Here is a 16,558-nt window from a genome sequence, read left to right on the forward strand (position 1 = left end):
TTTTCTACTCATTACTGCATTAACTCTCTGAAATCTACTTTATGAGTGCACCATTGTAATGAAATTGTTCAGTTATTTTTGTTTCAGATTCAACAGCTTTAAGTGAAATAGAGCTTTTTCACCAAAATTCTCAAAGTCAGGGAAAGCATGATTTTGAGACTCATTTTCCCACGTGATTCACATTGATTGGGCCTCATCGGTCTTCCTTTAGCCTTTGTGAGTTGATGGAAATGATGTTTGGGGCAATGTGGCAGCTAAATTCCTTTATGACTCCTTACTGGTCTACGGATTTTCCATCAAACATCCCAATAGAAAGTCTGAGTTATAATAGCAAAAGAGCAAATAGTCCAACAGCATGTCTTAAGTGAGGAACTGTGTTCCTGAGCCATCCTTAAAGTCCCCCCGTCAAAATCAGAGGAAGCAATGAGGATGACACAGATTGATTCTGATAGAAATGGAGATAAAATCTAAAAGTTCTAATCCCTGGCTTACACCATACGTGGTGTAAAAAACTGAAATAATTTTAAAATTTAAGAAAAAGACTGTATCAGTTTCTCTACCTAATTCTTAAATATAAATAATAGAGGAGTCCCTCATTCTTTAATTGAAATGTGTGAGCACTTAATGTATTCTAAATGGATGATTGGTATTGCCATGTAAATTCTTATTTAGAAGTCTCATACCATGAAATGTCATAACACTTAATTTGGCATATAACATCCTATAATTTTTATGTTCTACAAAACTAAAAAGATTACCTGCAATTAATTTTCACATAACATTAAAAAATCATTTTTATTACTTATAACTACTCTTTGAATACAAATGCAAAATGGAAAAAAATGTTAAATAATACTTACTAAAAAAAACCCACTAAATAAAATTAATCTACCTCTATGCTGTATCTGCTACCACAATTTCATATGAGCCATAACAGAAAGTAATAGGCAATATTTTTAAAAAATTTTTGAAGTTTATTAATTTATTGTGAGAGAGAGAGAAAGAGCAAGGGAGAGGCAGAGGGAGAGAGAGAGAATCTCAAGCAGGTTCTGTGATGCCAGCACAGAGCCCGACGCGGGACTTGAACTCATGAACCATGAGATCATGACCTGAGCTAAAGCCAAGAGTTGGATGCTTAACTGACGGAGCCACCCAGGTGCCCCAGTAACAGGCAATCTTAAAATACTAAAAGCCCATGTGGCTCTATTATTTTTATAAATGCTTTCTTATTTTCTATTAAATGATTTGAAGCAACAGTCTAAAACATAATGAGCAAAATTTCCTATAAAATAAAGAAATAACTCGAGTAGGATGTTGATGTTGTTGTACAGAAGGAGTAGAATGCATGTGGATGGAATTAATTTGCAAACGGCAGTCCAATGTTTCTAAAGGAAAGCCTAACGAATTTCAAATGCCCCTAAAAAGCTGCCAAGTAACTTCTGGCTGATCAGCTAAAACCTTGTAGTTGATTACTAACACAAAGTATCAGTAAAGGCTTAAAATATACATATAATTATGTGTCACAAGAGATTTATGGAAGTAGGTATGTTTTAAATGTACACCTTAAATACAATGATGGATTTGAAAAACAAAAAAATCTGCCCTACTATAAGGTTAGGACAGAAACTAAAGATTTTCCCATATAGGCAAATGTCAATATTGTACGTGCTCATTCCATGTTTAGACTCCTTCTAAGGCATTTTGCATTCGGTGTTGCACATACCAGACAATGTCATTTGAAGCCTTTTCTGACGTTCTTCTGGGTCTACCACGCGGTTTTAATTTTCACAGTTTAATATCTGCACTTGTCAGCAATGCACATAGCAAAATGCTGATCTATGGCACTGCAAAGCAGAAAAGGCCAGGCATGATTACTTTGATTACTGTAAAGATGGACCTTTTGTGTGTGTTTGTCAGCCTAAACGGAGATGCACTATGAAAAATTCAAGATGAAAGCATTGTCGTATTGGATACATATGAGCTCGGAAGCCTACTGAGTAACATAAGAATTCCCCCATAGGACTGAGAGCCTCTGATAATCTAGATTGGACCTTTTGAATTAATGCTGTGAACTCTCCGCTCACTACATAATTGCAGTTAGAGAACTGTTCCTGTAATTGACCAAAGTTATCAAGTTTCTTACCTACTTTTACTTACCTTGACAGCTCACAACTGTGATACAAGGCAGCTGCCAGGATTCAGTACAGCCATTAAGTGGCAAGAGAAAATTGCGGAGTTCAAATGAGGCCACCAACTGAAAATGAACCTCAGTTTTTGGATTCAAATGTATATCAATTGCATTCTGCCTGGTTTGTCTATGAATTTTATTTTCCATTAATGTGAACTGAGACTAAAATTATAGTTGAAACTCTTCCAATAAATTCATATTGTTTTTCAGAATACTAATGATATACTTTCTTGAGTTAATTTTGATTTCAAGAAAGGTTCTCTAAGTGCTTATTTTAAACTCTTTACAGGTTGCCCAATTTTTCAGTGGAAAAAAATGCACTGAATTAATATTCATGCGCTAACATGAACAGTCACAAGGTAATGATGTGATTTGTCTACATTGACCTGACATATTGGTTAAGATGGTCCCACTCTGGTGATTTGAACTGAAAAAGATTTCAGAGAAATCTCTCAGGTATGATGTGAAGGAAACAACTGGTAGGTACAGACTGAGAAATATATGCTGCCTTATAAATATTCATATCAAGTTTTCCAACACAAGTAGAATGGCGATACCTCAGTAAAACCAAAAGTCCTACAACCAAAGGCAGCTGATTCCACTTTTTCTCTTTCTTTAACTTTACAATTTATCTCTCTATGAGCATTCATATGTCAAGGGTTATAAAAGTATCTCAAGGGTTATAAAAGTCATAATGTAGTAATGAATTTGTTTACAAAAAGACGTTTTATTGATATAATAGAATTACTACGGTATTAGGTGTCTTATTACCCATATTGACCTTACTGGTCACTAAATAAACTGGGTCACCTGTTTAAACTTTCACCTCATATTCAAAGTCTATAATGAGAGCAAGGTGATCAATAAGGGCTGCTTTGGGCAGTGTTTACACTGCTGACCCTCCACATTTTTCTAGCAGTAGTAATCTAGAATTGCCTTTCTTTATTAAACTAGCTCTATTAAATTTAATATTGGTCATTTACAAAAAATACCACTGAAGTATTATTCTCTTCCTATTAGAGATATATTTCAGCCAATCCTGCACTGGTGCCAAACGAAACTTGGTTTTTTGTTTTAAATGTTTATTTATTTTCGAGAGAGACAGAGCACAAGCAGAGGAAGGGCAGAGAGAGAGGGAGACACAGAATCCGAAGCAGGTTCCAGGCTCTGACCTATCAGCACAGAGCCCAACGTGGGGCTCTAATCCACGAACTGTGAGATCATGACCTGAGCCGAAGTCAGAAGCTTAACCAACTGAGCTACCCAGGCACCCCAAAACTTTTTAAGAATCTAAAATTTACCTTGAAGGAGTTTCACATCTGTTAAATTTAAGTATCTATTCAGATTATTTTGCTTTGAAGTATGAAAGCAACTCATATATTTAAGAAGACTTTTAAGAAAAATATAAAACAATTAGTAATTATGTGCAATTAGTACATTTTAAGATACTGATGCTGATCTTTAACCATAGAAGAGGGATGAATTCTAAAAGATCAAAAACCTAGAATTACTCTTCCAAAATAAGATATAGCGAGATGTGAAAAATAGAAAAAAATATCTTCCAAAATCACATTCTCAAAAATTTATTCTTTGCAAATTGGTAAAAGGGAAAAAGTTACCGTGCCATCAATTGCAGAACATTATCATGTTTTGTGTTCTCTATCCAAAAGAAGTTACTCTATTCCCTTTGAAAAGAGGAAACAAGATCAGTATCCCCCTTAAATGAACAACAAAAGGAAGGTAAGGCATGGAGAATTTTTGCTTTTTATCCACTAGTGAAAGATTAGTGCCATTATGTATTAGAGGTCTTGAATTTATCTTCTTATCTGCATAGAGCAAAGTAATCTGGAAGTGATTCAAGTCATTATTTGTCTACTTTCAACACAAGGTGTATTAAATAGTATGTAAATAAACTTGTCAAGTAAAACCTATTTATTGTCACAGGAAAGCCATTTGGTAGACAGCTTGTCAGAGACTGGAAAATTAACATCTTTTCCAGATACTTTTTCTCCCAAACAGGCTGATACATTTAAGATAAATATATAGCCTGGCGTTATTAAAGGTATAACCATGCCTCCTGCATCTCGAGCTCAATAGAAAGTAGTAAAACAAATTTTAAATTTTGTGATAGTTTTGATACAAAGTAAGTTTGTGTTTTAACTTTAATTGAATTTTTATCATTTAGTAATGTATATCTATGCTTGTGTGTTCATTACTCCACAATAGAGAAATTTGGCATTGATCACACTTACCAAAACATGAAATGAAAGACAGTTGGAAGAGCTATTCACATGCACCATTGTTTTTAATTAATTTGCCGCCTAATCCTCCTGCTTTTTTTTTTTAATTTTTTAAGTATTTATTTATTTTCGAGAGAGAGAGCGTGAGCAGGGGAGGGGCAGAGAGAGAGGGAGACACAGAATCTAAAGCAGGCTCCATGCTCTGGGCAGTTAGCAAAGAGCCCGACACAGAGCTTGAACCCACGGACCGTGAGATCATGACCTGAACTAAAGTCAGATGCTGAACCGACTGAGCCACCCAGGTGCCCCCCTCGGGTTCTTTTATAGCAAGGTAACAGAAAGTGAGGATTGGTCTCAGGGAACTACTGCAAAACCTCTTCTGGACTAGAGCTCTTGTCAATGCCTCCTAAGATTTGAGAAAAGAACTACGAAGTTTGATGTATCTAATACCTTTCTTCCTTAATTAAGTAAACTACAGCAAGCAAAGACAGCAATAAAAAATACAGAGATCAATCAGGGATAATATGGAAACAAACACAATTTTTGGTTATCATAACAATTTGAAGAATGAGGCTTTAAAAAAACCTAAATGTTAAACCCCAAACACAAACAAACAAAAAACATTATTCAGCAATTAGGTGCGTGGTGTGCATGAGGGAGTGACAAACGCATCAAAGTTGCAAAGACTCAGTGGTACCAGGAAAGATACCAGTTCTGAGACTTATTAACAAGCTAATTATTAGAAGTAGTCGTTGTACTAGAAGTAGCTATGGATTTGGAATAAGCCATCAACACCAATTTATAGAGTACAGATTTACATCTATATACAGAAAAGTTCACTAAGTTTAGCAAGGGTTGAACTTAATTTCCTAACAGAGATCAATCCTTTTTCTTGATTCAAAAGCATCACATACTAACCAACAAGGTAATTGGGCAGTTCAAACACTTCAGTGATTTCCCTTTTTCTAACAAATTAAATACAAAATCCTTAACTTGTGTTCTGGGCTGACCTAAACCACTTTGGCTTTTCACATTTATTAATTTTGGTGGGAGGCAGGTAATCAGTCTCTAACAGATAGATGTAGTTGAGAACTACTGGTTCCTTCCCCACCCCCTCCCACCCCCATCAGCACAACCAGATGGAATGAAATCAAATCTCTAGAGTTTATTCTATCCCTGATTCGCACACACATACCAGCTACCTGGCACACACAATATCGTGTCATCTTTTTTTATTAGACAAATATCTCAGGTCTTTTTCTTCCCTTTTGGTTCTTCAACTATGACCTTGCATATGAGATTCACTAGAGGCAAATGGAACATATTCCAGGACAGAATTAGGCCATATTTGTTACTGGAATCCAGGGGCAAAATAGGGAAAATGAAAACCTAAGACAGGAATGTGCTCAAAGGACTGTAAGCTACTAAGGTCTCTAAATTCTCATGCCTTATCTGTGCAAGTGTGGAGGTACTTGGTAAGATACCAAGCCCATCCATGCATCTCTAATGAGATATATTTCAGCAATGAAAATATATTTCTAGCCTTCCTTATGCTACTTAAAAAAGTGAGTGGCACTGATTAAAGATAACAGGTAATGGAACTACCTGCAACAATTCTCTTTGAAGTACCCATTACAGTCTTTTAAATGCCAGATAACCACCCTGGACTGTGATTACTATTTATTTGGGGATATTTAAAATACTACCTAATGCCTCTAGGGGTAGATTAAAACTAATACCTTTCTGAAAACATTCTAGGGGTGCCCGGATGGCTCAGTCCCTTAAGCATCCAACTTTGGCTCAGGTCATGATCTCAGAGTTCACAAGTTCAGATTCTATGTCTCCCTCTCTGCCCCTTCCCCACTCATGCTCTGTCCCTCTCTCTCTTTCTCAAAAATAAATTTAAAAAATTAAAAAAATAAAAACATTCTATAACACTGTGCTAAAGTGTTTTTTTTTAAATCGCAGAAAAATATGACATATTCAAGGCTCTCTGTAATATGGTTCTCTTTACAATCTTCTCTAAAATTTTCCTTACATGTGCCCATCAAATAACACACTAGACTTGAACATATTCTGTGCCACTGTCTGCACTACTTTTTCTATCTGGAAAATTTTATCTCTCCCTGTTTCTATTCCAAATATGTAATCCATCCTTAAAAACTCATTTTTAAAACAAATTCTTACTGCCTTTATTATTTGCTTAATAACATTTATAAACATACTTCTACATAGTTAAATATACAAATACACATACATATATATACACATATATATGTGTGTATACACACACACACATACATACACACATACAGTAAAACCTTGGTTTGTGAGCATAATTCATTCTGGAAACATGCTTGTAACTCAAAGTACTTGTATATCAAAGCAAATTCCCCCATAAGAAATAATGGAAACTCAGATGACTCATTCCACAACCCAAAAGTATTCATATAAAAATTATTACAATACTGTAATATAATATAAAATAATAAATAAAATACAAAATATAAAGAAAAATAAACAAATTAACCTGCACTTACCTTTGAAAACCTCATGGCTGGTGTGAGGGAGACAAGAGAGAGGAGGGTTATTGTGTAAAGGCTTTGATTACCACTAATGGAATCACTGCTATCAATAGGCTCAATGGAATCTTTTTCTATTCATGCAACTTTAACAAGAAACGTATCCAACGACACTTGTTTTTGCCACCTTTGGAGGATTTCACAGAAATGTGACATTGCATTGTCATTAAACAGATTCATCACTTGCACTGCTACAGCCTTATTCAGGTGGTGTTTTCTACAAAATTTTGCACTGTTTCCCACATTTTACACATCTCCCTTATCTCATTTGAAGTGAGGGATTCCTCTGCCTTTTTCTCCACTTGTGCAGACGAGATGCAGACATAGACTTCTTATAAAATCTTGGAGTTTTGGCCTATTTGCATACCTTGTTCGTACTTCTCAATGATTTACTCTTAACTTCCACCATAATCATCTCCTTGCTCCTACTACCATTCTTTTCAATCTTTTCCTGCATGGGGGCCATTGTATACACTCACACGGATGTTGACTACAGTACAATATTAAGAAACTCTTGCCATATACTGTATTTAATGTAACTGGCAATAAGGCAGCAGAGGAAAAGGTCCATATCTGCAGGCAGCCTGACCTAGAAGGAAGCAAAGCATTCCTAAGCTTCCTCTTGTATGGAAAAGCAAAGGACTGTCCATAGGTGCTTTGAAGCGGCAAAAAATACACTAGGGCCAGCTGTGAGCACCTGCCAAAGTTCTGAAAAATCACTGGTTTCTCCCAAACACTGCAGCCTGAAACCAAGCATCCAAACATGGAAGACGATCACCCACAATCTCACAGTGAGAGAGAGAAGAACCATTGGCTCAGTTTTGATCATGTGACATTCCCTGTCACATACTACTCAATTGCAAGACATAGCATTTATCAATTTAAAATTTATTATAAGTGTTTGCTCATCTTGCGGAACCCTTTAGTCACAATCCAAGGTTTTAGTGTATATTAGATAAGTATTATATATATACATATGTATATGTATATATACATATATGTGTGTATATATAATTTACATATCTATACAAACTATAGAGTTAATAACTCACTAGAATTTTAATAACCAATTTTATTATCCTTTATTTCCTGTATATTTATTGATTATAGACTATATTTTAAATAATGGACCAAATGATATATTTCGTCCGTGAACTCAGGTAGCTCACCATCAAGCAACCCAGAGAAAAACAACGTGATGAGTGGTCTAGTGGAGAAATTTATGACAAATTTGCTGCTAATAGAGCCTAAGGGAAGCACCTTCTAACTCAGCTTGGGAGAATCTTGAAGGTTTTTCCCAAAAAATACTGCTTGAGGTGAGATTGAAGATAAATAAAAACTGTTTTATTTTAAAAAGGAAAAGGTGGAGAAGTGTGAGAGAACAAAATCTGATTTTACAAGAACATTTTATGACTATTTTTGTACCTGGTTGTTACTATATATGTGTGCCACGGGGAGAAATTTGAATCACATTTTATAGACTGTGGCAACCAGTGAGATAGGAAGCATAGGGAATGATTTCAACTTACCATTTTAGAAAGATCACTCTTACTGCCTTATGCAAGATGGATTGGGGAGGGCAGGATGGAGTGAGATAATCAGAATTGGTAATGGTCAAATGAGTAATGAAGAAGATCTGAAGTAAGCCAGTGACAATGGGAATAGAGAGGGTGAAAATGGGACTAAAATATAGTATTTCATTAAAAGGCATTAATATTGTTCTTTTTTTGTGGGGCCTCAGAGGCGGCAGGCTGCTTCAGGATGAAGCTGGATGTCTCTTTCCCAGGTACTGGCTGTCAGAAAGTCACTGATGGACGAAGAGTGCAAACTTCATACCTTTTATGAGAAGTGTGCGGCCAATGAGGTTGCTGCTGTTGCTCTGGGTGAACAATGGAAGGGTTATGTGGTCTGAATCAGTGGTGGCAATGACAAACCAAGCTTCCCCACAAAGTAGGGTGTCTTGACCTATGGCCATGTCTACCTGCTACTGAGTAAGGGGCTTTCCCGCTCCCAGCCAAGGAGGACTGGAGAAAGAAAGCGCAAATCCATTTGTGGTTGCACTGTGGATGCTAACGGTGTGCTCAATGTGATCATTGTAATAAAAGTGGAGAAGGACATTCCTGGACTCACTGATACTACTGTGCCTCACTGCCTGGGGCCCAAAAGAGCTGGCAGAATGACAAACTTTTAATCTCTGTGAAGATGATTTCTACCAGTATGTTATGAGAAAGCCCTTAAACAAAGAAGGTAAGAAACCTAGAACCAAAGCATCTTCAGCATCTTGTTACTTCACCTGTCCTCCAACACAAATGTCAGCATATTGCTTTGAAGAAGCAACATACTAAGAAAAATAAGGAAAAGGCTGCAGAATATGCTAAGCTTTTGGCCGAGAGAATGAAGGAGGCCGAAGAAAAACTCCAAGAACAGATGGCCAAGAGATAGAGGCTGTCCTAAGAGCTTCTACCTCTATGTAGGAGTCCTATCAAAAAGGAGATTTTCTAGGAGTCACAAATAAATAAGATCAGACTCAATAAATAATAAATGAAAGAATGAATGAATGAATGAATGAATGAATGTTGGGTCCATTGTATCAGTGTGTGTGCCATAAAATGAGAGCAGAAACACAGAAAGAGAAGCACTCAGCGGAGACATAGGAAGTCAGTGGTTTCAGTTTTAGAAATGTTGACTCTGAGGAATAGAATGTCTGAAAGCTATTTTTATATTGACTCTAGAGCACATGAAAAAGTGGTTGAGAGAAACACAAATTTGGTTTCATTATAAACTACTAGATAAAAGAAACTGTACATGAACAAGACTGCCTGAATAGAGCAATAAACAGAAGGAAAAGACGGTATAGGACTCAACCCTTGGACATAAGGTCATTTAAGATGTGGGTGGAGCTAAATAAATCTACTGAATAGACATAGGAGGGAGTGGTCAGAGAATAAGAATGGAACTCAGAGGAACTGAGGGAATGACAAGAAAGAGAGGAAGGAATTTCAAGATAAAGAGTATCCACATTGTCAATTGCTTCAAGACATTAAGTAAAAGAAGACCAAAAAAAAAAAAAAGAATCCATTAGAGGATTCCTAGAAACTCAGCAGTGACCATAGTGAAAACAAGTTCACTGAAGCAATGGGACAGAACATAGATGAAATAACTTATACAATGTTGCCCGTATTCTCTCTTTAAATAATAGTATTAAGTCATTTTGTTCTTTTCTAATCCCCACTATTATGCCATAATGATTTATCTTGATTTCTACTTTACCAGGTTATATGGTTATATGTCACTAAAATATTTCTGAATTATTTGATCTTGTACATGATATCAAAAATAGTAAACTTGAACAAAAGTCCAAATAGAAAATTCATCTCTAAAAAGTATTCTCCTACATATAAAATCCATAAAGTTTATTTCCTAGGGAAAAAAATTTAATAAAAGTCCCATATCTGGTACAGTGCTGCTCATGTATTTTGAATTACATAGGGAGAAGAGGAGCTTATCAAGGCTTGATACTCTTCGAGCAAATATGAATCCCAAGTACTTCTTGTGGAAGAGAATCAAGTAATTTACATTCTTGTATTGCAGGATTAATAACCTCAGGGATATGCAGGAAGTTAAAGGAGTCAGAGGCTCAGTGGGCACAGAGAGAGATGGCTCCGGGAGCAGTTTGGGCACAGAAAAGGTAACATGGGAGTCCATCCAATCACAGCTGTTGTCTATTGTAGACAATCATTGTCTTTGCCTCACCAATGGACTTTGGCTTTTCAAAACAAACAAACCTACAAAAATGCTTCTTATGGTCAAAACTGCAAAGTTTGGTACCCAGAGAGCTTAAAATCTAAGACCAGACAATAATCGATTGTGTACAGTTTACAGTGATTCTCTCAAAGGCCATCGTGAGCATTTCTACCACTTTCTACACTGTGCTTCCTGCTTTTGTGATTTTATTCATCTGGGCTATGAGAATACACCACAGGAGGTGATTCTGGACCTGGACTAGATAAACGATTAATTCTCAACTTAGCCAGAAGCCACTACTGCTAGCTTCAGCTGACAAGCAGCAACCCAGACTCCAATGCTGAGAACACAGACTTAGAAAAAGCCCTGAAGTGTCATGACATTTGCAATACGTGTAAATGATGATCCTCTTTTAAAAATTTCCTACCTTCAGAGCACTTGGGTAGCTCAGTCAGTCAAACATCCAACTCTTGATTTTGACTCAGTTCATGATCTCATGATTCCTGGGATAGAGCCCCATGACAGAATGGAGCCTGCTTGAGATTCTCTGTCTCTCCTTCTTTCTGCCTGTTCCTTGCTTGTTCATTCTCTCTCAAAATAAATAAAATAAACTTAAAAAAAATTAGTTTCCTACCTTGTTTTCCCCAGTGATATCCTAGTGACGAGGAGCAGCCTGAGGAAATCTACCATTCTCTTTCTTTCTTTTTTTCAAATTGCCACACAATAGCATGACTTAGCCTGTTGATTTAATGTATTCTTTATGATTGTTAAAACCAGTCTGCTTAAATAATATGCTTAAAACATATTAAATGTTCAAGATTGCCAGAAATTTAGATCTCCCTTCTTTTTAAAGTTAATTCATTTATTTTGAGAGAGACAGAGACAGAGAGAGAGAGAGAGAGAGAGAGAGAGAGAGAGAGAGAGCAAGCTAATGAGCAGGGGAAGGGCAGAGAGAGAGGAAGAGAGAGAATCCCAAGCAGGCTCTGCACTGTCATGATAGAGCCCAATGTGGGGCTCGATCTCACAAACCATAAGATCATGACCTGAGCCAAAGTCAAGAGTTGGGTGCTTAACCCACTGAGCCACCCAGGAACCCCAGAACTCCCTTATTTAAAACCAATTTAAATCGAAGATACCTGTACTTAGTCTCAGAAATGCTGCTGTATTTACAAAATGCATAAAACAACCAAGTCAATGCAAAAGGCCTATTCCAAGTATACTAATGGCAATTTCTTTTTTTTTAATTTTTTTTGAATATTTATTTTTGAGAGAGAGAGAGAGAGAGAGAGAGCGAGCATGCGAGCAAGGGAGGGGTAGAGAGAGGGAGACACAAAAGCCAAAGTAGTTTCCAGGCTCCAAGCTGTCAGCACAGAGCCCAAAGTGGGGCTCAGACTCATGAACCATGAGAACATGACCTGAGCCCCATGAGACCATGACTTGAGTTGAAGTCTGATGCCCAACCGACTGAGCCACCTAGGTGCCCCAAATTGAATTTATTTTTTTAAAATTTCAAACCAGATACCTTGGTTATCCATTTACTTTTTTAACTATTTCATGACAAACAGAGGAATATTTATTAGAAAAATAACTAACAACAATCTCTTGGTTAAGATGAACTTTCTCTCCCTACTAGATCCCTCTATGTCATATAATACTTTTCTCTTTTTTTATGCCTTAATTTTCCAGAGCAATGATTTTCTGTACACACACACCCACCCACCCCCACACACAAATGATTAAAACTGATTCAAATAATCTAGAGGCTCAAATAATGTCTAGAGTAAAACAAAGGCACTTAACATCTACTCAATATGTCACTGGTGACATCTTCTTGACCAAGGCCATACTGGTCCATAAAAGTCCTTTGTTTCTCCTTCACTTGGCCACAGAGATCTGTAGAAAGCTGTGAATATCATGGCCATGGGTTCAGTGTCCTTAGTTTTGCCAATACCCATTCCTAGTGAAGTCTTATTACCATCTCTGAATACTACTTTGATGGGGGAAGAGGTCCTTAGAAAGTATGGGATTATCCTACATTTCCTTACCAGTATTTGAGATTATCCTACTCTTTGAGAATACAGAAAGACAATCTCTTCTATTTCCCTTCTTGATAACTTACTTTTTCAATGTTTTTAAGCTTTTACAAACAGAAGAAACAAATTCACAAAGAGCTGTTGCCTTCCTAAAATTGTGATTCAGCTATGCAAAGATCCCTGAGACTAGGAAACACAGGGTGCCTTCCTACTGAGATGGAGGGACAGGAAAGGACCAGAGGTAGATAATCCAAAGAGCAAAATACCAATATCTCAGAGTATCTGGCACAACGGTGGTTAAGAACCTAGACAAGCCTATGTTCCAATTCTGGTCTTGACATTAATAATTTGTATAACCTGGAACAAGACATTTGACCTCTTTCTTTCCTCAACATTTTATTGAAGAATACTGTATAAAAATATATATGCTACTATATATAGAGAAAAGTACATTTGCCTTAAGTGTATAACCCAACACATCTCCCCAAGGTGAACAAACCTAGGTAACCAGCACCCACATCCAAAAAAGAATGGCGTGGGTGTCCCAGGAACCCCTCTTCTCATACTCTTTCTCACTTGCTAAAGAAAACACTATTCTGGATTCTAATAGGACAGAGTAGTTATTGTTGGCTTCCATCTACACTGCCTCTTAGCTTCTTTGCGCTTCATTTGTGAAACGAGAGTTATAGTAGTATCTTTATTCTGGGTTTGTTGTGAAAAGCAAATGAATTAATATTTATGAAAAGCTTAGACGAGCCTATTACATAGTAAGCAATATGCACTGTTTGTTAATTGAAATAAAATGTCTTAGAAAAATTAATGAATGCTTGAGTTTTGGTTTAGTTTAAGTGGTATAAACCTAATCTATGAATTTGAATCAAAAATAGGTTAAGTTCACATGAGGAAGTAAATGAAGATCTATTCTAGTTAAACTAAAAGTCAATTCCACAAATGTATCCTTCACTTTTAAACAACCTTAGAAAAATATTGTGTAGATTTCTTAGATGGGTTTGACTGAATAAAATTTAAATGAAGATATCTCAATAGTAATTAAACATGGTTTCTTGCTGAAACCCAACACTGTTTCCTATTGTGAAATAGTTATACATCAAATTGTGTGTCATTTCAAAGAACTGCTATTATTAAAATTTATTTATTGAAAATTTGCATGTGAGTCATATACAAATATTATTAACCTAAAAAAGTAGACAATAGGATGACGAATCTTTGGATTAAATAAATGTGGTTATCGAATTTTAAAAATATACCTTTATTAAAGAAAATATAGCTAGAAAAGATACACCTGCCATCAGACTAAAATGGTTCACTACATACCAAAAGGGCATGGGATCAACATAAGAATACCGTTTCATTTATCACCATTTCATGGTAATGATTTTTTTGTCCTTGGAAATAAGGAAATTTTGTGCATGAGCTATCAGAAAACAACATGACTTGACTCCAAACACCTTTTTCTTAAAGGAAAAGAAAAGAAGCAGAAAATAATTTTTAGAAAAATGCATAGATTAAAATGCAATTTCAAACAAATTTGAATATACTATTTCCTTTTTTGGTTTATTAATGAAAACTTATGTGATTACTTAATTTTCTGCAAATCTTTATACTTATTCACTCACAAAAGACACTTCTACCTATTTGGTGTTATTACACAACTAAACAATTATATCTGAAAATACAATATTCAGTGCTACATTTGGAAATGCCTGCCAAAATGACCGACAACACTAAACCTTAAAGGGGTGAATTAAGAAAATATTTAATAAAGAAACCTAGAAACACATCATGTCAAGTTTAGAAGTACTCATGTAGAAGGGTGATTCTCTGAAGTTTCATTTCTACAAATGAAGTTACAATATTTGTAAACTATACTGAAAATTCCAAGAAGCAAGAAAATAAGTAGCCCATATTTGGCAGCATCCAGTTATTTTATTTATTTTTTAAAAAATATTTATTTCTTAAAGGTTATTTATTTTCATATGTAGGGGTAGAGGCAGAGAGAGAGGTGTACAGAGGAATCCAAAGTGGGCTCTGTGGTGACCGCAGAGAGCCTGATGCGGAGCTCGAACTCACAAACTACAAGATCATGACCTGAGCCAAAGTTGGATGCTTAACCTACTGAGCCACCCAGGTGCCCCTGGCATCTTATTGTTAAATTTCTTATACTGCTGCGGGAAAATATTTGACTTTTTCCTGGGGGGACAATACCTGGGCCTTAGAATTTGAGCTTTAAAACACTTCTAGGTTATCAGAGGTAGTGCATGTTTGTGAGTATGCGACTGCTGCATACTATTGCTGCAACAATGGTGCCCTCCCCTCTGAAGGGTGTCACCCTTGCAATCTGATATCACTATCTTGAAATTATTAATTTTTGAATAAGGAGTCCCCATTTTCCTTTCTTTTAGACCTGGCATATGACATAAACTGTCCTGAATAGTTACCTACTCGATACCCCAGTTCTGTGACATACATGTTCAATGGATATTCAGCCCATTTATTTCCCCTAAGATCATCTGAAAAGAATGTAGGTAGGAGCACTGGTCTTACCACAGTCTTGAATCATATGTCTGTGTAAATGGACTACATACATGCTGTGGTCTCATTTCCCCTTGTGTGGCCTGGAATTTTTTTCCCCCTTTTTGTTCAATGCTACCCTCTTCTTCTGTATCCTTAGACTCACCCACCTCCGTATTAGTTTACTTTTGCCCAAAACATGCCCAAATATCCTCCATATTTAGAAAAAATGTCTTTTGCTAAATTTGTCTTCTATTTAGAAGCCTACCGTTTTACAGCCAGGAATATGAAGCATGATATTCTTTTCTTCTTTTTGAAAGTAATATGAACTCTTAACAGGACACTGAAAAATATATTTAAAAAAAATTGTAAAGGTTGGGGTGCCTGGGTGGCCCAGTTGATTAAGTTCCTGGCTCTTCATTTCAGCTCAGGTCCTGATGTCACAGTTCATGGGATCAAGCCCCACACCCAGCTCTGCTTGTAATTCTCTCTGTCCCTCTGTCTCTCTGCCCCTTCTTCACTTGCACATGTTTGCACTCTCTCAAAGTAAATAAATATTTTAAAAAAATTTTTCAAGGCAAATTGTCATCCATACTTTTACCATCAAGAGAAAATAATGCTTAAAAATATTATATTTCTTTGCCCTTTTTCTAAGTGTTTAACATCTTTACAATCATATCACTTGTTTTGAAAGTGTGATCTATGAGAGGACCAAAGAAGGTCTTCAATGCTCAGGGGATTCATGAGATCAAACTTATTTTCATAATAAATAATGTTAAGATTTTATTTTTGTTAATGTTAAGGTTTTATTTTTATTTTTCAGCATGTTCACATTTGCAAATATCATGCTCCAGGGAGGATAAGTAAAGCTCCTATCTCCTTAGCCCAAATCCAGAAAATGGCCTCAATTCATACTACTGTATTCTTTATGGTCACATCTTCCAGTGGGGAAAAAGAGGAAGGCTTTTCTACTTAAAATGGCCTTGATGAAGCAGTGGTTTTTTAATTAATTTTATTAAATCTCAAACCAGAAGTATGTATTTAAAAAATATTCTGCGTGATGAAATGAGAAAACTACATAAAGCTCTTCTGTTGTGCAGCAAATGAAGAGAGCTGTCTCAAGGAGAAGCATTTGCACCACTGTTTGAGATGTGACTAGAACCAACTAATGTTATCCTGGAGCACCATGACTAACAGAAAATCATTTATTCAGACTTGAGTATTTAACAACAACAACAA

At 36.1% G+C, this 16,558-nt stretch overlaps 1 pseudogene; it reads left to right on the plus strand.

Annotated features, from left to right (window-relative positions):
• The first annotated feature begins 8,771 nt into the window (after positions 1 to 8,771).
• LOC125164721 (40S ribosomal protein S6-like) lies at positions 8,772 to 9,529 on the plus strand (annotated as a pseudogene).
• Positions 9,530 to 16,558: the final 7,029 nt, after the last annotated feature.

This window comes from Prionailurus viverrinus, chromosome B1, assembly GCF_022837055.1.
Source record: "Prionailurus viverrinus isolate Anna chromosome B1, UM_Priviv_1.0, whole genome shotgun sequence".
NCBI classification, from domain to species: domain Eukaryota; kingdom Metazoa; phylum Chordata; class Mammalia; order Carnivora; family Felidae; genus Prionailurus; species Prionailurus viverrinus.